The sequence below is a fragment of the Clarias gariepinus genome, chromosome 25 (genome assembly GCF_024256425.1).
Source record: "Clarias gariepinus isolate MV-2021 ecotype Netherlands chromosome 25, CGAR_prim_01v2, whole genome shotgun sequence".
NCBI classification, from domain to species: Eukaryota; Metazoa; Chordata; class Actinopteri; order Siluriformes; family Clariidae; genus Clarias; species Clarias gariepinus.
The window spans coordinates 14308755-14332700 of NC_071124.1; the positions used below are offsets into that span (position 1 = coordinate 14308755).

General features: G+C 44.9%; 13 non-coding genes across 13 annotated transcripts; all 13 read right to left on the reverse strand.

Annotated features, from left to right (window-relative positions):
- Positions 1–3318: 3318 nt before the first annotated feature.
- trnag-gcc (transfer RNA glycine (anticodon GCC)) lies at positions 3319–3389 on the reverse strand. The gene has a single exon. It is a non-coding gene; the product is annotated as a tRNA-Gly (tRNA).
- A 2401-nt stretch (positions 3390–5790) lies between these two features.
- Positions 5791–5861, reverse strand: trnag-gcc (transfer RNA glycine (anticodon GCC)). The gene has a single exon. It is a non-coding gene; the product is annotated as a tRNA-Gly (tRNA).
- Positions 5862–7017: 1156 nt separating this feature from the next.
- trnag-gcc (transfer RNA glycine (anticodon GCC)) lies at positions 7018–7088 on the reverse strand. Its single transcript has one exon. It is a non-coding gene; the product is annotated as a tRNA-Gly (tRNA).
- Positions 7089–10033: 2945 nt separating this feature from the next.
- On the reverse strand, positions 10034–10104 carry trnag-gcc (transfer RNA glycine (anticodon GCC)). Its single transcript has one exon. It is a non-coding gene; the product is annotated as a tRNA-Gly (tRNA).
- A 2772-nt stretch (positions 10105–12876) lies between these two features.
- trnag-gcc (transfer RNA glycine (anticodon GCC)) lies at positions 12877–12947 on the reverse strand. Its single transcript has one exon. It is a non-coding gene; the product is annotated as a tRNA-Gly (tRNA).
- Positions 12948–14647: 1700 nt separating this feature from the next.
- trnag-gcc (transfer RNA glycine (anticodon GCC)) lies at positions 14648–14718 on the reverse strand. The gene has a single exon. It is a non-coding gene; the product is annotated as a tRNA-Gly (tRNA).
- Positions 14719–15534: 816 nt separating this feature from the next.
- On the reverse strand, positions 15535–15605 carry trnag-gcc (transfer RNA glycine (anticodon GCC)). Its single transcript has one exon. It is a non-coding gene; the product is annotated as a tRNA-Gly (tRNA).
- Positions 15606–16761: 1156 nt separating this feature from the next.
- On the reverse strand, positions 16762–16832 carry trnag-gcc (transfer RNA glycine (anticodon GCC)). The gene has a single exon. It is a non-coding gene; the product is annotated as a tRNA-Gly (tRNA).
- Positions 16833–19522: 2690 nt separating this feature from the next.
- trnag-gcc (transfer RNA glycine (anticodon GCC)) lies at positions 19523–19593 on the reverse strand. The gene has a single exon. It is a non-coding gene; the product is annotated as a tRNA-Gly (tRNA).
- A 1439-nt stretch (positions 19594–21032) lies between these two features.
- Positions 21033–21103, reverse strand: trnag-gcc (transfer RNA glycine (anticodon GCC)). The gene has a single exon. It is a non-coding gene; the product is annotated as a tRNA-Gly (tRNA).
- An 816-nt stretch (positions 21104–21919) lies between these two features.
- Positions 21920–21990, reverse strand: trnag-gcc (transfer RNA glycine (anticodon GCC)). The gene has a single exon. It is a non-coding gene; the product is annotated as a tRNA-Gly (tRNA).
- Positions 21991–22816: 826 nt separating this feature from the next.
- On the reverse strand, positions 22817–22887 carry trnag-gcc (transfer RNA glycine (anticodon GCC)). Its single transcript has one exon. It is a non-coding gene; the product is annotated as a tRNA-Gly (tRNA).
- An 816-nt stretch (positions 22888–23703) lies between these two features.
- trnag-gcc (transfer RNA glycine (anticodon GCC)) lies at positions 23704–23774 on the reverse strand. The gene has a single exon. It is a non-coding gene; the product is annotated as a tRNA-Gly (tRNA).
- Positions 23775–23946: the final 172 nt, after the last annotated feature.

A 23946-nucleotide genomic window follows, 5' to 3' on the forward strand; every position in this document is an offset into this window, starting at 1 on the left:
TAATATTAGAGAAGCAGGTCTTCTAGCAGTCCCTTGACCTAGAAGGTCTGCTATCTGTCTCGTTGTTGAAGCCAGTCAGCAGGTAGCAGGGGAGTTTTTTTTTCCTTCTTGCAGGGGACTTTTATGTGGCTGTATGAATCTTTCAGCTAGTCAACCCTGCTTGAGCATCGTTTGATGGTTAGAGTGAAGTTGTTAGTGCATTCACGAAAAAATCCACAAGTTTTGCTAAAGACTGACAGCTTTACCCCTAATATTAGAGAAGCAGGTCTTCTAGCAGTCCCAAGACATAGAATGTCCACTATCTGTCTCTATATTTAAGCCACTCAGCTCAGATTAGGAAGCAAGTGTCTTGCAGGGGAGTTTTATGTGGCTGTCTGGATCTCTCATGTGGCCAACCCTGCTTGAGCATGGTCTGCTATCTGTCTCGTTGTTGAAGCCAGTCAGCAGGTAGCAAGGGAGATTTTTTTCCTTCTTGCAGGGGACTTTTATGTGGCTGTATGAATCTTTCAGCTAGTCAACCCTGCTTGAGCATCGTTTGATGGTTAGAGTGAAGTTGTTGGTGCATTCACGAAAAAATCCACAAGTTTTGCTAAAGACTGACAGCTTTACCCCTAATATTAGAGAAGCAGGTCTTCTAGCAGACACAAGACATAGAATGTCCACTATCTGTCTCTATATTTAAGCCACTCAGCTCAGATCAGGAAGCAAGTGTCTTGCAGGGGAGTTTTATGTGGCTGTCTGGATCTCTCATGTGGCCAACCCTGCTTGAGCATGGCCTTAAACAAGAAGCCTGTGCATTGGCCGGGAATCGAACCCAGGCCTCCCACGTGGCAGGCGAGAATTCTACAACTGAACCACCAATGCTTGCATGCCATCGTTGAACCCCCAGGCCGGTGCTGGGGGAGGCGGTTAGCATGGTCGACAGATAGTATTTAGCATCACAAACACTGCACAAACCTAACTTCTGCTAGGATTTTTGGCTCTGATGATGAAGGTGAACTTGTTAGCGTGTTCAAGAAAAAGTTCACAAGTTTTAATAAAGACTGACAGCTTGTTGCTTAATTTTAGGCTAGATGATATATTTTGCAAGACCATGGAAAAGCAGGCCTTCCAGCAGTCCCTAGACCTAGCAGGTCTGCTTACTGTGTCTCTTTTGAAGCCAGTTTTATGTGGCACGTTTTGATGTTGTTTGATGGTTAGAGTGAAGTTGTTGGTGCATTCACGAAAAAATCCACAAGTTTTGCTAAAGACTGACAGCTTTACCCCTAATATTAGAGAAGCAGGTCTTCTAGCAGTCCCAAGACATAGAATGTCCACTATCTGTCTCTATATTTAAGCCACTCAGCTCAGATCAGGAAGCAAGTGTCTTGCAGGGGAGTTTTATGTGGCTGTCTGGATCTCTCATGTGGCCAACCCTGCTTGAGCATGGTCTTGAACAAGAAGCCTGTGCATTGGCCGGGAATCGAACTCGGGCCTCCCGCGTGGCAGGCGAGAATTCTACAACTGAACCACCAATGCTTGCATGCCATCGTTGAACCCACAGGCCGGTGCTGGGGGAGGCAGTTAGCATGGTCGACAGATAGTATTTAGCATCACAAACACTGCACAAACCTAACTTCTGCTAGGATTTTTGGCTCTGATGATGAAGGTGAACTTGTTAGCGTGTTCAAGAAAAAGTTCACAAGCTTTAATAAAGACTGCCAGCTTCCTTCTTGCAGGGGACTTTTATGTGGCTGTATGAATCTTTCAGCTAGTCAACCCTGCTTGAGCATCGTTTGATGGTTAGAGTGAAGTTGTTGGTGCATTCACGAAAAAATCCACAAGTTTTGCTAAAGACTGACAGCTTTACCCCTAATATTAGAGAAGCAGGTCTTCTAGCAGACCCAAGACATAGAATGTCCACTATCTGTCTCTATATTTAAGCCACTCAGCTCAGATCAGGAAGCAAGTGTCTTGCAGGGGAGTTTTATGTGGCTGTTTGGATCTCTCATGTGGCCAACCCTGCTTGAGCATGGCCTTAAACAAGAAGCCTGTGCATTGGCCGGGAATCGAACCCGGGCCTCCCACGTGGCAGGCGAGAATTCTACAACTGAACCACCAATGTTTGCATGCCATCGTTGAACCCACAGGCCGGTGCTGGGGGAGGCGGTTAGCATGGTTGACAGATAGTATTTAGCATCACAAACACTGCACAAACCTAACTTCTGCTAGGATTTTTGGCTCTGATGATGAAGGTGAACTTGTTAGCGTGTTCAAGAAAAAGTTCACAAGCTTTAATAAAGACTGACAGCTTCCTTCTTGCAGGGGACTTTTATGTGGCTGTATGAATCTTTCAGCTAGTCAACCCTGCTTGAGCATCGTTTGATGGTTAGAGTGAAGTTGTTGGTGCATTCACGAAAAAATCCACAAGTTTTGCTAAAGACTGACAGCTTTACCCCTAATATTAGAGAAGCAGGTCTTCTAGCAGTCCCAAGACATAGAATGTCCGCTATCTGTCTCTATATTTAAGCCACTCAGCTCAGATTAGGAAGCAAGTTTTATGTGGCTGTCTGGATCTCTCATGTGGCCAACCCTGCTTGAGCATCGTCTGCTATCTGTCTCGTTGTTGAAGCCAGTCAGCAGGTAGCAGGGGAGGTTTTTTTTCCTTCTTGCAGGGGACTTTTATGTGGCTGTATGAATCTTTCAGCTAGTCAACCCTGCTTGAGCATCGTTTGATGGTTAGAGTGAAGTTGTTGGTGCATTCACGAAAAAATCCACAAGTTTTGCTAAAGACTGACAGCTTTACCCCTAATATTAGAGAAGCAGGTCTTCTAGCAGTCCCAAGACATAGAATGTCCACTATCTGTCTCTATATTTAAGCCACTTAGCTCAGATTAGGAAGCAAGTGTCTTGCAGGGGAGTTTTATGTGGCTGTCTGGATCTCTCATGTGGCCAACCCTGCTTGAGCATGGTCTGCTATCTGTCTCGTTGTTGAAGCCAGTCAGCAGGTAGCAAGGGAGATTTTTTTCCTTCTTGCAGGGGACTTTTATGTGGCTGTATGAATCTTTCAGCTAGTCAACCCTGCTTGAGCATCGTTTGATGGTTAGAGTGAAGTTTTTGATGCATTCACGAAAAAATCCACAAGTTTTGCTAAAGACTTACAGCTTTACCCCTAATATTAGAGATGCAGGTCTTCTAGCAGTCCCAAGACATAGAATGTCCGCTATCTGTCTCTATATTTAAGCCACTCAGCTCAGATTAGGAAGCAAGTTTTATGTGGCTGTCTGGATCTCTCATGTGGCCATCCCTGCTTGAGCATGGTCTTAAACAAGAAGCCTGTGCATTGGCCGGGAATCGAACCCGGGCCTCCCGCGTGGCAGGCGAGAATTCTACCACTGAACCACCAATGCTTGCATGCCATCTTTGAACCCACAGGCCGGTGCTGGGGGAGGCGGTTAGCATGGTCGACAGATAGTAATTAGCATCACAAACACTGCACAAACCTAACTTCTGCTAGGATTTTTGGCTCTGATGATGAAGGTGAACTTGTTAGCGTGTTCAAGAAAAAGTTCACAAGCTTTAATAAAGACTGACAGCTTTTTGCTTAATTTTAGGCTAGATGATATATTTTGCAAGACCATGGAAAAGCAGGCCTTCCAGCAGTCCCTAGACCTAGCAGGTCTGCTTACTGTGTCTCTTTTGAAGCCCGTTTTATGTGGCACGTTTTGATGTTGTTTGATGGTTAGAGTGAAGTTGTTGGTGCATTCACGAAAAAATCCACAAGTTTTGCTAAAGACTGACAGCTTTACCCCTAATATTAGAGAAGCAGGTCTTCTAGCAGTCCCAAGACATAGAATGTCCACTATCTGTCTCTATATTTAAGCCACTCAGCTCAGATCAGGAAGCAAGTGTCTTGCAGGCGAGTTTTATGTGGCTGTCTGGATCTCTCATGTGGCCAACCCTGCTTGAGCATGGTCTTAAACAAGAAGCCTGTGCATTGGCCGGGAATCGAACTCGGGCCCCCCGCGTGGCAGGCGAGAATTCTACAACTGAACCACCAATGCTTGCATGCCATCGTTGAACCCACAGGCCGGTGCTGGGGGAGGCAGTTAGCATGGTCGACAGATAGTATTTAGCATCACAAACACTGCACAAACCTAACTTCTGCTAGGATTTTTGGCTCTGATGATGAAGGTGAACTTGTTAGCGTGTTCAAGAAAAAGTTCACAAGCTTTAATAAAGACTGCCAGCTTCCTTCTTGCAGGGGACTTTTATGTGGCTGTATGAATCTTTCAGCTAGTCAACCCTGCTTGAGCATCGTTTGATGGTTAGAGTAAAGTTGTTGGTGCATTCACGAAAAAATCCACAAGTTTTGCTAAAGACTGACAGCTTTACCCCTAATATTAGAGAAGCAGGTCTTCTAGCAGTCCCAAGACCTAGAATGTCCGCTATCTGTCTCTATATTTAAGCCACTCAGCTCAGATTAGGAAGCAAGTTTTATGTGGCTGTCTGGATCTCTCATGTGGCCAACCCTGCTTGAGCATCGTCTGCTATCTGTCTCGTTGTTGAAGCCAGTCAGCTGGTAGCAGGGGAGTTTTTTTTTCCTTCTTGCAGGGGACTTTTATGTGGCTGTATGAATCTTTCAGCTAGTCAACCCTGCTTGAGCATCGTTTGATGGTTAGAGTAAAGTTGTTGGTGCATTCACGAAAAAATCCACAAGTTTTGCTAAAGACTGACAGCTTTACCCCTAATATTAGAGAAGCAGGTCTTCTAGCAGTCCCAAGACCTAGAATGTCCGCTATCTGTCGCTATATTTAAGCCACTCAGCTCAGATTAGGAAGCAAGTGTCTTGCAGTTTTATGTGGCTGTCTGGATCTCTCATGTGGCCAACCCTGCTTGAGCATGGTCTTAAACAAGAAGCCTGTGCATTGGCCGGGAATCGAACCCAGGCCTCCCGCGTGGCAGGCGAGAATTCTACAACTGAACCACCAATGCTTGCATGCCATCTTTGAACCCACAGGTCGGTGCTGGGGGAGGCGGTTAGCATGGTCGACAGATAGTATTTAGCATCACAAACACTGCACAAACCTAACTTCTGCTAGGATTTTTGGCTCTGATGATGAAGGTGAACTTGTTAGCGTGTTCAAGAAAAAGTTCACAAGCTTTAATAAAGACTGACAGCTTTTTGCTTAATTTTAGGCTAGATGATATATTTTGCAAGACCATGGAAAAGCAGGCCTTCCAGCAGTCCCTAGACCTAGCAGGTCTGCTTACTGTGTCTCTTTTGAAGCCAGTTTTATGTGGCACGTTTTGATGTTGTTTGATGGTTAGAGTGAAGTTGTTGGTGCATTCACGAAAAAATCCACAAGTTTTGCTAAAGACTGACAGCTTTACCCCTAATATTAGAGAAGCAGGTCTTCTAGCAGTCCCTTGACCTAGAAGGTCTGCTATCTGTCTCGTTGTTAAAGCCAGTCAGCAGGTAGCAAGGGAGATTTTTTTTCCTTCTTGCAGGGGACTTTTATGTGGCTGTATGAATCTTTCAGCTAGTCAACCCTGCTTGAGCATCGTTTGATGGTTAGAGTGAAGTTTTTGGTGCATTCACGAAAAAATCCACAAGTTTTGCTAAAGACTGACAGCTTTACCCCTAATATTAGAGAAGCAGGTCTTCTAGCAGTCCCAAGACATAGAATGTCCGCTATCTGTCTCTATATTTAAGCCACTCAGCTCAGATTAGGAAGCAAGTTTTATGTGGCTGTCTGGATCTCTCATGTGGCCAACCCTGCTTGAGCATGGTCTTAAACAAGAAGCCTGTGCATTGGCCGGGAATCGAACCCGGGCCTCCCGCGTGGCAGGCGAGAATTCTACCACTGAACCACCAATGCTTGCATACCATCTTTGAACCCCCAGGCCGGTGCTGGGGGAGGCGGTTAGCATGGTCGACAGATAGTATTTAGCATCACAAACACTGCACAAACCTAACTTCTGCTAGGATTTTTGGCTCTGAAGATGAAGGTGAACTTGTTAGCGTGTTCAAGAAAAAGTTCACAAGTTTTAATAAAGACTGACAGCTTTTTGCTTAATTTTAGGCTAGATGATATATTTTGCAAGACCATGGAAAAGCAGGCCTTCCAGCAGTCCCTAGACCTAGCAGGTCTGCTTACTGTGTCTCTTTTGAAGCGAGTTTTATGTGGCACGTTTTGATGTTGTTTGATGGTTAGAGTGAAGTTATTGGTTTTGATAAAGACTGACAGTTTTACCCCTAATATTAGAGAAGTAGGTCTTCTAGCAGTCCCTTGACCCAGAAGGTCTGCTATCTGTCTCGTTGTTGAAGCCAGTCAGCAGGTAGCAGGGGAGTTTTTTTTTCCTTCTTGCAGGGGACTTTTATGTGGCTGTATGAATCTTTCAGCTAGTCAACCCTGCTTGAGCATCGTTTGATGGTTAGAGTGAAGTTGTTGGTGCATTCACGAAAAAATCCACAAGTTTTGCTAAAGACTGACAGCTTTACCCCTAATATTAGAGAAGCAGGTCTTCTAGCAGTCCCAAGACATAGAATGTCCACTATCTGTCTCTATATTTAAGCCACTCAGCTCAGATCAGGAAGCAAGTGTCTTGCAGGGGAGTTTTATGTGGCTGTCTGGATCTCTCATGTGGCCAACCCTGCTTGAGCATGGTCTGCTATCTGTCTCGTTGTTGAAGCCAGTCAGCAGGTAGCAAGGGAGATTTTTTTCCTTCTTGCAGGGGACTTTTATGTGGCTGTATGAATCTATCAGCTAGTCAACCCTGCTTGAGCATCGTTTGATGGTTAGAGTGAAGTTTTTGGTGCATTCACGAAAAAATCCACAAGTTTTGCTAAAGACTTACAGCTTTACCCCTAATATTAGAGAAGCAGGTCTTCTAGCAGTCCCAAGACATAGAATGTCCGCTATCTGTCTCTATATTTAAGCCACTCAGCTCAGATTAGGAAGCAAGTTTTATGTGGCTGTCTGGATCTCTCATGTGGCCATCCCTGCTTGAGCATGGTCTTAAACAAGAAGCCTGTGCATTGGCCGGGAATCGAACCCGGGCCTCCTGCGTGGCAGGCGAGAATTCTACCACTGAACCACCAATGCTTGCATGCCATCTTTGAACCCACAGGCCGGTGCTGGGGGAGGCGGTTAGCATGGTTGACAGATAGTATTTAGCATCACAAACACTGCACAAACCTAACTTCTGCTAGGATTTTTGGCTCTGATGATGAAGGTGAACTTGTTAGCGTGTTCAAGAAAAAGTTCACAAGCTTTAATAAAGACTGACAGCTTCCTTCTTGCAGGGGACTTTTATGTGGCTGTATGAATCTTTCAGCTAGTCAACCCTGCTTGAGCATCGTTTGATGGTAAGAGTGAAGTTGTTGGTGCATTCACGAAAAAATCCACAAGTTTTGCTAAAGACTGACAGCTTTACCCCTAATATTAGAGAAGCAGGTCTTCTAGCAGACCCAAGACATAGAATGTCCACTATCTGTCTCTATATTTAAGCCACTCAGCTCAGATCAGGAAGCAAGTGTCTTGCAGGGGAGTTTTATGTGGCTGTCTGGATCTCTCATGTGGCCAACCCTGCTTGAGCATGGCCTTAAACAAGAAGCCTGTGCATTGGCCGGGAATCGAACCCGGGCCTCCCACGTGGCAGGCGAGAATTCTACAACTGAACCACCAATGCTTGCATGCCATCGTTCAACCCACAGGCCGGTGCTGGGGGAGGCTGTTAGCATGGTCGACAGATAGTATTTAGCATCACAAACACTGCACAAACCTAACTTCTGCTAGGATTTTTGGCTCTGATGATGAAGGTGAACTTGTTAGCGTGTTCAAGAAAAAGTTCACAAGGTTTAATAAAGACTGACAGCTTCCTTCTTGCAGGGGACTTTTATGTGGCTGTATGAATCTTTCAGCTAGTCAACCCTGCTTGAGCATCGTTTGATGGTTAGAGTGAAGTTGTTGGTGCATTCACGAAAAAATCCACAAGTTTTGCTAAAGACTGACAGCTTTACCCCTAATATTAGAGAAGCAGGTCTTCTAGCAGTCCCAAGACATAGAATGTCCGCTATCTGTCTCTATATTTAAGCCACTCAGCTCAGATTAGGAAGCAAGTTTTATGTGGCTGTCTGGATCTCTCATGTGGCCAACCCTGCTTGAGCATCGTCTACTATCTGTCTCGTTGTTGAAGCCAGTCAGCAGGTAGCAGGGGAGTTTTTTTTTCCTTCTTGCAGGGGACTTTTATGTGGCTGTATGAATCTTTCAGCTAGTCAACCCTGCTTGAGCATCGTTTGATGGTTAGAGTGAAGTTGTTGGTGCATTCACGAAAAAATCCACAAGTTTTGCTAAAGACTGACAGCTTTACCCCTAATATTAGAGAAGCAGGTCTTCTAGCAGTCCCAAGACCTAGAATGTCCGCTATCTGTCGCTATATTTAAGCCACTCAGCTCAGATTAGGAAGCAAGTGTCTTGCAGTTTTATGTGGCTGTCTGGATCTCTCATGTGGCCAACCCTGCTTGAGCATGGTCTTAAACAAGAAGCCTGTGCATTGGCCGGGAATCGAACCCAGGCCTTCCGCGTGGCAGGCGAGAATTCTACCACTGAACCACCAATGCTTGCATGCCATCTTTGAACCCACAGGTCGGTGCTGGGGGAGGCGGTTAGCATGGTCGACAGATAGTATTTAGCATCACAAACACTGCACAAACCTAACTTCTGCTAGGATTTTTGGCTCTGATGATGAAGGTGAACTTGTTAGCGTGTTCAAGAAAAAGTTCACAAGCTTTAATAAAGACTGACAGCTTTTTGCTTAATTTTAGGCTAGATGATATATTTTGCAAGACCATGGAAAAGCAGGCCTTCCAGCAGTCCCTAGACCTAGCAGGTCTGCTTACTGTGTCTCTTTTGAAGCCAGTTTTATGTGGCACGTTTTGATGTTGTTTGATGGTTAGAGTGAAGTTGTTGGTGCATTCACGAAAAAATCCACAAGTTTTGCTAAAGACTGACAGCTTTACCCCTAATATTAGAGAAGCAGGTCTTCTAGCAGTCCCTTGACCTAGAAGGTCTGCTATCTGTCTCGTTGTTAAAGCCAGTCAGCAGGTAGCAAGGGAGATTTTTTTTCCTTCTTGCAGGGGACTTTTATGTGGCTGTATGAATCTTTCAGCTAGTCAACCCTGCTTGAGCATCGTTTGATGGTTAGAGTGAATTTTTTGGTGCATTCACGAAAAAATCCACAAGTTTTGCTAAAGACTTACAGCTTTACCCCTAATATTAGAGAAGCAGGTCTTCTAGCAGTCCCTTGACCTAGAAGGTCTGCTATCTGTCTCTATATTTAAGCCAGTCAGCAGGTAGCAGGGGAGTTTTTTTTTCCTTCTTGCAGGGGACTTTTATGTGGCTGTATGAATCTTTCAGCTAGTCAACCCTGCTTGAGCATCGTTTGATGGTTAGAGTGAAGTTGTTGGTGCATTCACGAAAAAATCCACAAGTTTTGCTAAAGACTGACAGCTTTACCCCTAATATTAGAGAAGCAGGTCTTCTAGCAGTCCCAAGACATAGAATGTCCACTATCTGTCTCTATATTTAAGCCACTCAGCTCAGATTAGGAAGCAAGTGTCTTGCAGGGGAGTTTTATGTGGCTGTCTGGATCTCTCATGTGGCCAACCCTGCTTGAGCATGGTCTGCTATCTGTCTCGTTGTTGAAGCCAGTCAGCAGGTAGCAAGGGAGATTTTTTTCCTTCTTGCAGGGGACTTTTATGTGGCTGTATGAATCTTTCAGCTAGTCAACCCTGCTTGAGCATCGTTTGATGGTTAGAGTGAAGTTTTTGGTGCATTCACGAAAAAATCCACAAGTTTTGCTAAAGACTGACAGCTTTACCCCTAATATTAGAGAAGCAGGTCTTCTAGCAGTCCCAAGACATAGAATGTCCGCTATCTGTCTCTATATTTAAGCCACTCAGCTCAGATTAGGAAGCAAGTTTTATGTGGCTGTCTGGATCTCTCATGTGGCCATCCCTGCTTGAGCATGGTCTTAAACAAGAAGCCTGTGCATTGGCCGGGAATCGAACCCGGGCCTCCCGCGTGGCAGGCGAGAATTCTACCACTGAACCACCAATGCTTGCATGCCATCTTTGAACCCCCAGGCCGGTGCTGGGGGAGGCGGTTAGCATGGTCGACAGATAGTATTTAGCATCACAAACACTGCACAAACCTAACTTCTGCTAGGATTTTTGGCTCTGATGATGAAGGTGAACTTGTTAGCGTGTTCAAGAAAAAGTTCACAAGCTTTAATAAAGACTGACAGCTTTTTGCTTAATTTTAGGCTAGATGATATATTTTGCAAGACCATGGAAAAGCAGGCCTTCCAGCAGTCCCTAGACCTAGCAGGTCTGCTTACTGTGTCTCTTTTGAAGCGAGTTTTATGTGGCACGTTTTGATGTTGTTTGATGGTTAGAGTGAAGTTATTGGTTTTGATAAAGACTGACAGTTTTACCCCTAATATTAGAGAAGTAGGTCTTCTAGCAGTCCTTTGACCTAGAAGGTCTGCTATCTGTCTCGTTGTTGAAGCCAGTCAGCAGGTAGCAGGGGAGGTTTTTTTTCCTTCTTGCAGGGGACTTTTATGTGGCTGTATGAATCTTTCAGCTAGTCAACCCTGCTTGAGCATCGTTTGATGGTTAGAGTGAAGTTGTTGGTGCATTCACGAAAAAATCCACAAGTTTTGCTAAAGACTGACAGCTTTACCCCTAATATTAGAGAAGCAGGTCTTCTAGCAGTCCCAAGACATAGAATGTCCACTATCTGTCTCTATATTTAAGCCACTCAGCTCAGATTAGGAAGCAAGTGTCTTGCAGGGGAGTTTTATGTGGCTGTCTGGATCTCTCATGTGGCCAACCCTGCTTGAGCATGGTCTGCTATCTGTCTCGTTGTTGAAGCCAGTCAGCAGGTAGCAAGGGAGATTTTTTTCCTTCTTGCAGGGGACTTTTATGTGGCTGTATGAATCTTTCAGCTAGTCAACCCTGCTTGAGCATCGTTTGATGGTTAGAGTGAAGTTTTTGGTGCATTCACGAAAAAATCCACAAGTTTTGCTAAAGACTTACAGCTTTACCCCTAATATTAGAGAAGCAGGTCTTCTAGCAGTCCCAAGACATAGAATGTCCGCTATCTGTCTCTATATTTAAGCCACTCAGCTCAGATTAGGAAGCAAGTTTTATGTGGCTGTCTGGATCTCTCATGTGGCCAACCCTGCTTGAGCATCGTCTACTATCTGTCTCGTTGTTGAAGCCAGTCAGCAGGTAGCAGGGGAGTTTTTTTTTCCTTCTTGCAGGGGACTTTTATGTGGCTGTATGAATCTTTCAGCTAGTCAACCCTGCTTGAGCATCGTTTGATGGTTAGAGTGAAGTTGTTGGTGCATTCACGAAAAAATCCACAAGTTTTGCTAAAGACTGACAGCTTTACCCCTAATATTAGAGAAGCAGGTCTTCTAGCAGACCCAAGACATAGAATGTCCACTATCTGTCTTTACATTTAAGCCACTCAGCTCAGATCAGGAAGCAAGTGTCTTGCAGGGGAGTTTTATGTGGCTGTCTGGATCTCTCATGTGGCCAACCCTGCTTGAGCATGGCCTTAAACAAGAAGCCTGTGCATTGGCCGGGAATCGAACCCGGGCCTCCCGCGTGGCAGGCGAGAATTCTACAACTGAACCACCAATGCTTGCATGCCATCGTTGAACCCACAGGCCGGTGCTGGGGGAGGCGGTTAGCATGGTCGACAGATAGTATTTAGCATCACAAACACTGCACAAACCTAACTTCTGCTAGGATTTTTGGCTCTGATGATGAAGGTGAACTTGTTAGCGTGTTCAAGAAAAAGTTCACAAGCTTTAATAAAGACTGACAGCTTTTTGCTTAATTTTAGGCTAGTTGATATATTTTGCAAGACCATGGAAAAGCAGGCCTTCCAGCAGTCCCTAGACCTAGCAGGTCTGCTTACTGTGTCTCTTTTGAAGCCAGTTTTATGTGGCACGTTTTGATGTTGTTTGATGGTTAGAGTGAAGTTCTTGGTGCATTCACGAAAAAATCCACAAGTTTTGCTAAAGACTGACAGCTTTACCCCTAATATTAGAGAAGCAGGTCGTCTAGCAGTCCCTTGACCTAGAAGGTCTGCTATCTGTCTCGTTGTTAAAGCCAGTCAGCAGGTAGCAAGGGAGATTTTTTTTCCTTCTTGCAGGGGACTTTTATGTGGCTGTATGAATCTTTCAGCTAGTCAACCCTGCTTGAGCATCGTTTGATGGTTAGAGTGAAGTTGTTGGTGCATTCACGAAAAAATCCACAAGTTTTGCTAAAGACTGAAAGCTTTACCCCTAATATTAGAGAAGCAGGTCTTCTAGCAGTCCCAAGACCTAGAATGTCCGCTATCTGTCGCTATATTTAAGCCACTCAGCTCAGATTAGGAAGCAAGTGTCTTGCAGGGGAGTTTTATGTGGCTGTCTGGATCTCTCATGTGGCCAACCCTGCTTGGGCATGGTCTGCTATCTGTCTCGTTGTTGAAGCCAGTCAGCAGGTAGCAAGGGAGATTTTTTTCCTTCTTGCAGGGGACTTTTATGTGGCTGTATGAATCTTTCAGCTAGTCAACCCTGCTTGAGCATCGTTTGATGGTTAGAGTGAAGTTTTTGGTGCATTCACGAAAAAATCCACAAGTTTTGCTAAAGACTTACAGCTTTACCCCTAATATTAGAGAAGCAGGTCTTCTAGCAGTCCCAAGACATAGAATGTCCGCTATCTGTCTCTATATTTAAGCCACTCAGCTCAGATTAGGAAGCAAGTTTTATGTGGCTGTCTGGATCTCTCATGTGGCCATCCCTGCTTGAGCATGGTCTTAAACAAGAAGCCTGTGCATTGGCCGGGAATCGAACCCGGGCCTCCCGCGTGGCAGGCGAGAATTCTACCACTGAACCACCAATGCTTGCATGCCATCTTTGAACCCACAGGCCGGTGCTGGGGGAGGCGGTTAGCATGGTTGACAGATAGTATTTAGCATCACAAACACTGCACAAACCTAACTTCTGCTAGGATTTTTGGCTCTGATGATGAAGGTGAACTTGTTAGCGTGTTCAAGAAAAAGTTCACAAGCTTTAATAAAGACTGACAGCTTCCTTCTTGCAGGGGACTTTTATGTGGCTGTATGAATCTTTCAGCTAGTCAACCCTGCTTGAGCATCGTTTGATGGTTAGAGTGAAGTTGTTGGTGCATTCACGAAAAAATCCACAAGTTTTGCTAAAGACTGACAGCTTTACCCCTAATATTAGAGAAGCAGGTCTTCTAGCAGACCCAAGACATAGAATGTCCACTATCTGTCTCTATATTTAAGCCACTCAGCTCAGATCAGGAAGCAAGTGTCTTGCAGGGGAGTTTTATGTGGCTGTCTGGATCTCTCATGTGGCCAACCCTGCTTGAGCATGGCCTTAAACAAGAAGCCTGTGCATTGGCCGGGAATCGAACCCGGGCCTCCCACGTGGCAGGCGAGAATTCTACAACTGAACCACCAATGCTTGCATGCCATCGTTGAACCCACAGGCCGGTGCTGGGGGAGGCGGTTAGCATGGTCGACAGATAGTATTTAGCATCACAAACACTGCACAAACCTAACTTCTGCTAGGATTTTTGGCTCTGATGATGAAGGTGAACTTGTTAGCGTGTTCAAGAAAAAGTTCACAAGTTTTAATAAAGACTGACAGCTTGTTGCTTAATTTTAGGCTAGATGATATATTTTGCAAGACCATGGAAAAGCAGGCCTTCCAGCAGTCCCTAGACCTAGCAGGTCTGCTTACTGTGTCTCTTTTGAAGCGAGTTTTATGTGGCACGTTTTGATGTTGTTTGATGGTTAGAGTGAAGTTATTGGTTTTGATAAAGACTGACAGTTTTACCCCTAATATTAGAGAAGTAGGTCTTCTAGCAGTCCCTTGACCCAGAAGGTCTGCTATCTGTCTCGTTGTTGAAGCCAGTCAGCAGGTAGCAGGGGAGTTTTTTTTTCCTTCTTGCAGGGGACTTTTATGTGGCTGTATGAATCTTTCAGCTAGTCAACCCTGCTTGAGCATCGTTTGATGGTTAGAGTAAAGTTGTTGGTGCATTCACGAAAAAATCCACAAGTTTTGCTAAAGACTGACAGCTTTACCCCTAATATTAGAGAAGCAGGTCTTCTAGCAGTCCCAAGACCTAGAATGTCCGCTATCTGTCTCTATATTTAAGCCACTCAGCGCAGATTAGGAAGCAAATGTCTTGCAGTTTTATGTGGCTGTCTGGATCTCTCATGTGGCCAACCCTGCTTCAGCATGTAGCAAGGGAGATTTTTTTTCCTTCTTGCAGGGGACTTTTATGTGGCTGTATGAATCTTTCAGCTAGTCAACCCTGCTTGAGCATCGTTTGATGGTTAGAGTGAAGTTTTTGGTGCATTCACGAAAAAATCCACAAGTTTTGCTAAAGACTGACAGCTTTAACCCTAATATTAGAGAAGCAGGTCTTCTAGCAGTCCCAAGACATAGAATGTCCGCTATCTGTCTCTATATTTAAGCCACTCAGCTCAGATTAGGAAGCAAGTTTTATGTGGCTGTCTGGATCTCTCATGTGGCCAACCCTGCTTGAGCATGGTCTTAAACAAGAAGCCTGTGCATTGGCCGGGAATCGAACCCGGGCCTCCCGCGTGGCAGGCGAGAATTCTACCACTGAACCACCAATGCTTGCATACCATCGTTGAACCCCCAGGCCGGTGCTGGGGGAGGCGGTTAGCATGGTCGACAGATAGTATTTAGCATCACAAACACTGCACAAACCTAACTTCTGCTAGGATTTTTGGCTCTGAAGATGAAGGTGAACTTGTTAGCGTGTTCAAGAAAAAGTTCACAAGTTTTAATAAAGACTGACAGCTTTTTGCTTAATTTTAGGCTAGATGATATATTTTGCAAGACCATGGAAAAGCAGGCCTTCCAGCAGTCCCTAGACCTAGCAGGTCTGCTTACTGTGTCTCTTTTGAAGCCAGTTTTATGTGGCACGTTTTGATGTTGTTTGATGGTTAGAGTGAAGTTGTTGGTGCATTCACGAAAAAATCCACAAGTTTTGCTAAAGACTGACAGCTTTACCCCTAATATTAGAGAAGCAGGTCTTCTAGCAGTCCCTTGACCTAGAAGGTCTGCTATCTGTCTCGTTGTTAAAGCCAGTCAGCATGTAGCAAGGGAGATTTTTTTTCCTTCTTGCAGGGGACTTTTATGTGGCTGTATGAATCTTTCAGCTAGTCAACCCTGCTTGAGCATCGTTTGATGGTTAGAGTGAAGTTTTTGGTGCATTCACGAAAAAATCCACAAGTTTTGCTAAAGACTGACAGCTTTAACCCTAATATTAGAGAAGCAGGTCTTCTAGCAGTCCCAAGACATAGAATGTCCGCTATCTGTCTCTATATTTAAGCCACTCAGCTCAGATTAGGAAGCAAGTTTTATGTGGCTGTCTGGATCTCTCATGTGGCCAACCCTGCTTGAGCATGGTCTTAAACAAGAAGCCTGTGCATTGGCCGGGAATCGAACCCGGGCCTCCCGCGTGGCAGGCGAGAATTCTACCACTGAACCACCAATGCTTGCATACCATCTTTGAACCCCCAGGCCGGTGCTGGGGGAGGCGGTTAGCATGGTCGACAGATAGTATTTAGCATCACAAACACTGCACAAACCTAACTTCTGCTAGGATTTTTGGCTCTGAAGATGAAGGTGAACTTGTTAGCGTGTTCAAGAAAAAGTTCACAAGTTTTAATAAAGACTGACAGCTTTTTGCTTAATTTTAGGCTAGATGATATATTTTGCAAGACCATGGAAAAGCAGGCCTTCCAGCAGTCCCTAGACCTAGCAGGTCTGCTTACTGTGTCTCTTTTGAAGCGAGTTTTATGTGGCACGTTTTGATGTTGTTTGATGGTTAGAGTGAAGTTATTGGTTTTGATAAAGACTGACAGTTTTACCCCTAATATTAGAGAAGTAGGTCTTCTAGCAGTCCCTTGACCCAGAAGGTCTGCTATCTGTCTCGTTGTTGAAGCCAGTCAGCAGGTAGCAGGGGAGTTTTTTTTTCCTTCTTGCAGGGGACTTTTATGTGGCTGTATGAATCTTTCAGCTAGTCAACCCTGCTTGAGCATCGTTTGATGGTTAGAGTGAAGTTGTTGGTGCATTCACGAAAAAATCCACAAGTTTTGCTAAAGACTGACAGCTTTACCCCTAATATTAGAGAAGCAGGTCTTCTAGCAGTCCCAAGACATAGAATGTCCACTATCTGTCTCTATATTTAAGCCACTCAGCTCAGATTAGGAAGCAAGTGTCTTGCAGGGGAGTTTTATGTGGCTGTCTGGATCTCTCATGTGGCCAACCCTGCTTGAGCATGGTCTGCTATCTGTCTCGTTGTTGAAGCCAGTCAGCAGGTAGCAAGGGAGATTTTTTTCCTTCTTGCAGGGGACTTTTATGTGGCTGTATGAATCTTTCAGCTAGTCAACCCTGCTTGAGCATCGTTTGATGGTTAGAGTGAATTTTTTGGTGCATTCACGAAAAAATCCACAAGTTTTGCTAAAGACTTACAGCTTTACCCCTAATATTAGAGAAGCAGGTCTTCTAGCAGTCCCAAGACATAGAATGTCCGCTATCTGTCTCTATATTTAAGCCACTCAGCTCAGATTAGGAAGCAAGTTTTATGTGGCTGTCTGGATCTCTCATGTGGCCATCCCTGCTTGAGCATGGTCTTAAACAAGAAGCCTGTGCATTGGCCGGGAATCGAACCCGGGCCTCCCGCGTGGCAGGCGAGAATTCTACCACTGAACCACCAATGCTTGCATGCCATCTTTGAACCCACAGGCCGGTGCTGGGGGAGGCGGTTAGCATGGTTGACAGATAGTATTTAGCATCACAAACACTGCACAAACCTAACTTCTGCTAGGATTTTTGGCTCTGATGATGAAGGTGAACTTGTTAGCGTGTTCAAGAAAAAGTTCACAAGCTTTAATAAAGACTGACAGCTTCCTTCTTGCAGGGGACTTTTATGTGGCTGTATGAATCTTTCAGCTAGTCAACCCTGCTTGAGCATCGTTTGATGGTTAGAGTGAAGTTGTTGGTGCATTCACGAAAAAATCCACAAGTTTTGCTAAAGACTGACAGCTTTACCCCTAATATTAGAGAAGCAGGTCTTCTAGCAGACCCAAGACATAGAATGTCCACTATCTGTCTCTATATTTAAGCCACTCAGCTCAGATCAGGAAGCAAGTGTCTTGCAGGGGAGTTTTATGTGGCTGTCTGGATCTCTCATGTGGCCAACCCTGCTTGAGCATGGCCTTAAACAAGAAGCCTGTGCATTGGCCGGGAATCGAACCCGGGCCTCCCACGTGGCAGGCAAGAATTCTACAACTGAACCACCAATGCTTGCATGCCATCGTTGAACCCACAGGCCGGTGCTGGGGGAGGCGGTTAGCATGGTCGACAGATAGTATTTAGCATCACAAACACTGCACAAACCTAACTTCTGCTAGGATTTTTGGCTCTGATGATGAAGGTGAACTTGTTAGCGTGTTCAAGAAAAAGTTCACAAGGTTTAATAAAGACTGACAGCTTCCTTCTTGCAGGGGACTTTTATGTGGCTGTATGAATCTTTCAGCTAGTCAACCCTGCTTGAGCATCGTTTGATGGTTAGAGTGAAGTTGTTGGTGCATTCACGAAAAAATCCACAAGTTTTGCTAAAGACTGACAGCTTTACCCCTAATATTAGAGAAGCAGGTCTTCTAGCAGTCCCAAGACATAGAATGTCCGCTATCTGTCTCTATATTTAAGCCACTCAGCTCAGATTAGGAAGCAAGTTTTATGTGGCTGTCTGGATCTCTCATGTGGCCAACCCTGCTTGAGCATCGTCTACTATCTGTCTCGTTGTTGAAGGCAGGTAGCAGGGGAGTTTTTTTTTCCTTCTTGCAGGGGACTTTTATGTGGCTGTATGAATCTTTCAGCTAGTCAACCCTGCTTGAGCATCGTTTGATGGTTAGAGTAAAGTTGTTGGTGCATTCACGAAAAAATCCACAAGTTTTGCTAAAGACTGACAGCTTTACCCCTAATATTAGAGAAGCAGGTCTTCTAGCAGTCCCAAGACCTAGAATGTCCGCTATCTGTCTCTATATTTAAGCCACTTAGCTCAGATTAGGAAGCAAGTGTCTTGCAGTTTTATGTGGCTGTCTGGATCTCTCATGTGGCCAACCCTGCTTGAGCATGGTCTTAAACAAGAAGCCTGTGCATTGGCCGGGAATCGAACCCAGGCCTCCCGCGTGGCAGGCGAGATTTCTACCACTGAACCACCAATGCTTGCATGCCATCTTTGAACCCACAGGTCGGTGCTGGGGGAGGCGGTTAGCATGGTCGACAGATAGTATTTAGCATCACAAACACTGCACAAACCTAACTTCTGCTAGGATTTTTGGCTCTGATGATGAAGGTGAACTTGTTAGCGTGTTCAAGAAAAAGTTCACAAGCTTTAATAAAGACTGACAGCTTTTTGCTTAATTTTAGGCTAGATGATATATTTTGCAAGACCATGGAAAAGCAGGCCTTCCAGCAGTCCCTAGACCTAGCAGGTCTGCTTACTGTGTCTCTTTTGAAGCCAGTTTTATGTGGCACGTTTTGATGTTGTTTGATGGTTAGAGTGAAGTTGTTGGTGCATTCACGAAAAAATCCACAAGTTTTGCTAAAGACTGACAGCTTTACCCCTAATATTAGAGAAGCAGGTCTTCTAGCAGTCCCTTGACCTAGAAGGTCTGCTATCTGTCTCGTTGTTAAAGCCAGTCAGCAGGTAGCAAGGGAGATTTTTTTTCCTTCTTGCAGGGGACTTTTATGTGGCTGTATGAATCTTTCAGCTAGTCAACCCTGCTTGAGCATCGTTTGATGGTTAGAGTGAAGTTGTTGGTGCATTCACGAAAAAATCCACAAGTTTTGCTAAAGACTGACAGCTTTACCCCTAATATTAGAGAAGCAGGTCTTCTAGCAGTCCCAAGACATAGAATGTCCACTATCTGTCTCTATATTTAAGCCACTCAGCTCAGATTAGGAAGCAAGTGTCTTGCAGGGGAGTTTTATGTGGCTGTCTGGATCTCTCATGTGGTTAACCCTGCTTGAGCATGGTCTGCTATCTGTCTCGTTGTTGAAGCCAGTCAGCAGGTAGCAAGGGAGATTTTTTTCCTTCTTTCAGGGGACTTTTATGTGGCTGTATGAATCTTTCAGCTAGTCAACCCTGCTTGAGCATCGTTTGATGGTTAGAGTGAATTTTTTGGTGCATTCACGAAAAAATCCACAAGTTTTGCTAAAGACTTACAGCTTTACCCCTAATATTAGAGAAGCAGGTCTTCTAGCAGTCCCAAGACATAGAATGTCCGCTATCTGTCTCTATATTTAAGCCACTCAGCTCAGATTAGGAAGCAAGTTTTATGTGGCTGTCTGGATCTCTCATGTGGCCATCCCTGCTTGAGCATGGTCTTAAACAAGAAGCCTGTGCATTGGCCGGGAATCGAACCCGGGCCTCCCGCGTGGCAGGCGAGAATTCTACCACTGAACCACCAATGCTTGCATGCCATCTTTGAACCCACAGGCCGGTGCTGGGGGAGGCGGTTAGCATGGTTGACAGATAGTATTTAGCATCACAAACACTGCACAAACCTAACTTCTGCTAGGATTTTTGGCTCTGATGATGAAGGTGAACTTGTTAGCGTGTTCAAGAAAAAGTTCACAAGCTTTAATAAAGACTGACAGCTTCCTTCTTGCAGGGGACTTTTATGTGGCTGTATGAATCTTTCAGCTAGTCAACCCTGCTTGAGCATCGTTTGATGGTTAGAGTGAAGTTGTTGGTGCATTCACGAAAAAATCCACAAGTTTTGCTAAAGACTGACAGCTTTACCCCTAATATTAGAGAAGCAGGTCTTCTAGCAGACCCAAGACATAGAATGTCCACTATCTGTCTCTATATTTAAGCCACTCAGCTCAGATCAGGAAGCAAGTGTCTTGCAGGGGAGTTTTATGTGGCTGTCTGGATCTCTCATGTGGCCAACCCTGCTTGAGCATGGCCTTAAACAAGAAGCCTGTGCATTGGCCGGGAATCGAACCCGGGCCTCCCACGTGGCAGGCGAGAATTCTACAACTGAACCACCAATGCTTGCATGCCATCGTTGAACCCACAGGCCGGTGCTGGGGGAGGCGGTTAGCATGGTCGACAGATAGTATTTAGCATCACAAACACTGCACAAACCTAACTTCTGCTAGGATTTTTGGCTCTGATGATGAAGGTGAACTTGTTAGCGTGTTCAAGAAAAAGTTCACAAGGTTTAATAAAGACTGACAGCTTCCTTCTTGCAGGGGACTTTTATGTGGCTGTATGAATCTTTCAGCTAGTCAACCCTGCTTGAGCATCGTTTGATGGTTAGAGTGAAGTTGTTGGTGCATTCACGAAAAAATCCACAAGTTTTGCTAAAGACTGACAGCTTTACCCCTAATATTAGAGAAGCAGGTCTTCTAGCAGTCCCAAGACATAGAATGTCCGCTATCTGTCTCTATATTTAAGCCACTCAGCTCAGATTAGGAAGCAAGTTTTATGTGGCTGTCTGGATCTCTCATGTGGCCAACCCTGCTTGAGCATCGTCTACTATCTGTCTCGTTGTTGAAGGCAGGTAGCAGGGGAGTTTTTTTTTCCTTCTTGCAGGGGACTTTTATGTGGCTGTATGAATCTTTCAGCTAGTCAACCCTGCTTGAGCATCGTTTGATGGTTAGAGTAAAGTTGTTGGTGCATTCACGAAAAAATCCACAAGTTTTGCTAAAGACTGACAGCTTTACCCCTAATATTAGAGAAGCAGGTCTTCTAGCAGTCCCAAGACCTAGAATGTCCGCTATCTGTCGCTATATTTAAGCCACTCAGCTCAGATTAGGAAGCAAGTGTCTTGTAGTTTTATGTGGCTGTCTGGATCTCTCATGTGGCCAACCCTGCTTGAGCATGGTCTTAAACAAGAAGCCTGTGCATTGGCCGGGAATCGAACCCAGGCCTCCCGCGTGGCAGGCGAGAATTCTACCACTGAACCACCAATGCTTGCATGCCATCTTTAAACCCACAGGTCGGTGCTGGGGGAGGCGGTTAGCATGGTCGACAGCTAGTATTTAGCATCACAAACACTGCACAAACCTAACTTCTGCTAGGATTTTTGGCTCTGATGATGAAGGTGAACTTGTTAGCGTGTTCAAGAAAAAGTTCACAAGCTTTAATAAAGACTGACAGCTTTTTGCTTAATTTTAGGCTAGATGATATATTTTGCAAGACCATGGAAAAGCAGGCCTTCCAGCAGTCCCTAGACCTAGCAGGTCTGCTTACTGTGTCTCTTTTGAAGCCAGTTTTATGTGGCACGTTTTGATGTTGTTTGATGGTTAGAGTGAAGTTGTTGGTGCATTCACGAAAAAATCCACAAGTTTTGCTAAAGACTGACAGCTTTACCCCTAATATTAGAGAAGCAGGTCTTCTAGCAGTCCCTTGACCTAGAAGGTCTGCTATCTGTCTCGTTGTTAAAGCCAGTCAGCAGGTAGCAAGGGAGATATTTTTTCCTTCTTGCAGGGGACTTTTATGTGGCTGTATGAATCTTTCAGCTAGTCAACCCTGCTTGAGCATCGTTTGATGGTTAGAGTGAAGTTGTTGGTGCATTCACGAAAAAATCCACAAGTTTTGCTAAAGACTGACAGCTTTACCCCTAATATTAGAGAAGCAGGTCTTCTAGCAGTCCCAAGACATAGAATGTAAGCTATCTGTCTCTATATTTAAGCCACTCAGCTCAGATTAGGAAGCAAGTTTTATGTGGCTGTCTGGATCTCTCATGTGGCCAACCCTGCTTGAGCATGGTCATAAACAAGAAGCCTGTGCATTGGCCGGGAATCGAACCCGGGCCTCCCACGTGGCAGGCGAGAATTCTACCACTGAACCACCAATGCTTGCATACCATCTTTGAACCCCCAGGCCGGTGCTGGGGGAGGCGGTTAGCATGGTCGACAGATAGTATTTAGCATCACAAACACTGCACAAACCTAACTTCTGCTAGGATTTTTGGCTCTGATGATGAAGGTGAACTTGTTAGCGTGTTCAAGAAAAAGTTCACAAGTTTTAATAAAGACTGACAGCTTGTTGCTTAATTTTAGGCCAGATGATATATTTTGCAAGACCATGGAAAAGCAGGCCTTCCAGCAGTCCCTAGACCTAGCAGGTCTGCTTACTGTGTCTCTTTTGAAGCGAGTTTTATGTGGCACGTTTTGATGTTGTTTGATGGTTAGAGTGAAGTTATTGGTGCATTCACGAAAAAATCCACAAGTTTTGCTAAAGACTGACAGCTTTACCCCTAATATTAGAGAAGCAGGTCTTCTAGCAGTCCCTTGACCTAGAAGGTCTGCTATCTGTCTCGTTGTTAAAGCCAGTCAGCAGGTAGCAAGGGAGATTTTTTTTCCTTCTTGCAGGGGACTTTTATGTGGCTGTATGAATCTTTCAGCTAGTCAACCCTGCTTGAGCATCGTTTGATGGTTAGAGTGAAGTTGTTGGTGCATTCACGAAAAAATCCACAAGTTTTGCTAAAGACTGACAGCTTTACCCCTAATATTAGAGAAGCAGGTCTTCTAGCAGTCCCAAGACCTAGAATGCCCGCTATCTGTCTCTATATTTAAGCCACTCAGCTCAGATTAGGAAGCAAGTGTCTTGCAGTTTTATGTGGCTGTCTGGATCTCTCATGTGGCCAACCCTGCTTGAGCATGGTCTTAAACAAGAAGCCTGTGCATTGGCCGGGAATCGAACCCAGGCCTCCCGCGTGGCAGGCGAGAATTCTACCACTGAACCACCAATGCTTGCATGCCATCTTTGAACCCACAGGTCGGTGCTGGGGGAGGCGGTTAGCATGGTCGACAGATAGTATTTAGCATCACAAACACTGCACAAACCTAACTTCTGCTAGGATTTTTGGCTCTGATGATGAAGGTGAACTTGTTAGCGTGTTCAAGAAAAAGTTCACAAGCTTTAATAAAGACTGACAGCTTTTTGCTTAATTTTAGGCTAGATGATATATTTTGCAAGACCATGGAAAAGCAGGCCTTCCAGCAGTCCCTAGACCTAGCAGGTCTGCTTACTGTGTCTCTTTTGAAGCCAGTTTTATGTGGCACGTTTTGATGTTGTTTGATGGTTAGAGTGAAGTTGTTGGTGCATTCACGAAAAAATCCACAAGTTTTGCTAAAGACTGACAGCTTTACCCCTAATATTAGAGAAGCAGGTCTTCTAGCAGTCCCTTGACCTAGAAGGTCTGCTATCTGTCTCGTTGTTAAAGCCAGTCAGCAGGTAGCAAGGGAGATTTTTTTTCCTTCTTGCAGGGGACTTTTATGTGGCTGTATGAATCTTTCAGCTAGTCAACCCTGCTTGAGCATCGTTTGATGGTTAGAGTGAAGTTTTTGGTGCATTCACGAAAAAATCCACAAGTTTTGCTAAAGACTGACAGCTTTAACCCTAATATTAGAGAAGCAGGTCTTCTAGCAGTCCCAAGACATAGAATGTCCGCTATCTGTCTCTATATTTAAGCCACTCAGCTCAGATTAGGAAGCAAGTTTTATGTGGCTGTCTGGATCTCTCATGTGGCCAACCCTGCTTGAGCATGGTCTTAAACAAGAAGCCTGTGCATTGGCCGGGAATCGAACCCGGGCCTCCCGCGTGGCAGGCGAGAATTCTACCACTGAACCACCAATGCTTGCATACCATCTTTGAACCCCCAGGCCGGTGCTGGGGGAGGCGGTTAGCATGGTCGACAGATAGTATTTAGCATCACAAACACTGCACAAACCTAACTTCTGCTAGGATTTTTGGCTCTGAAGATGAAGGTGAACTTGTTAGCGTGTTCAAGAAAAAGTTCACAAGTTTTA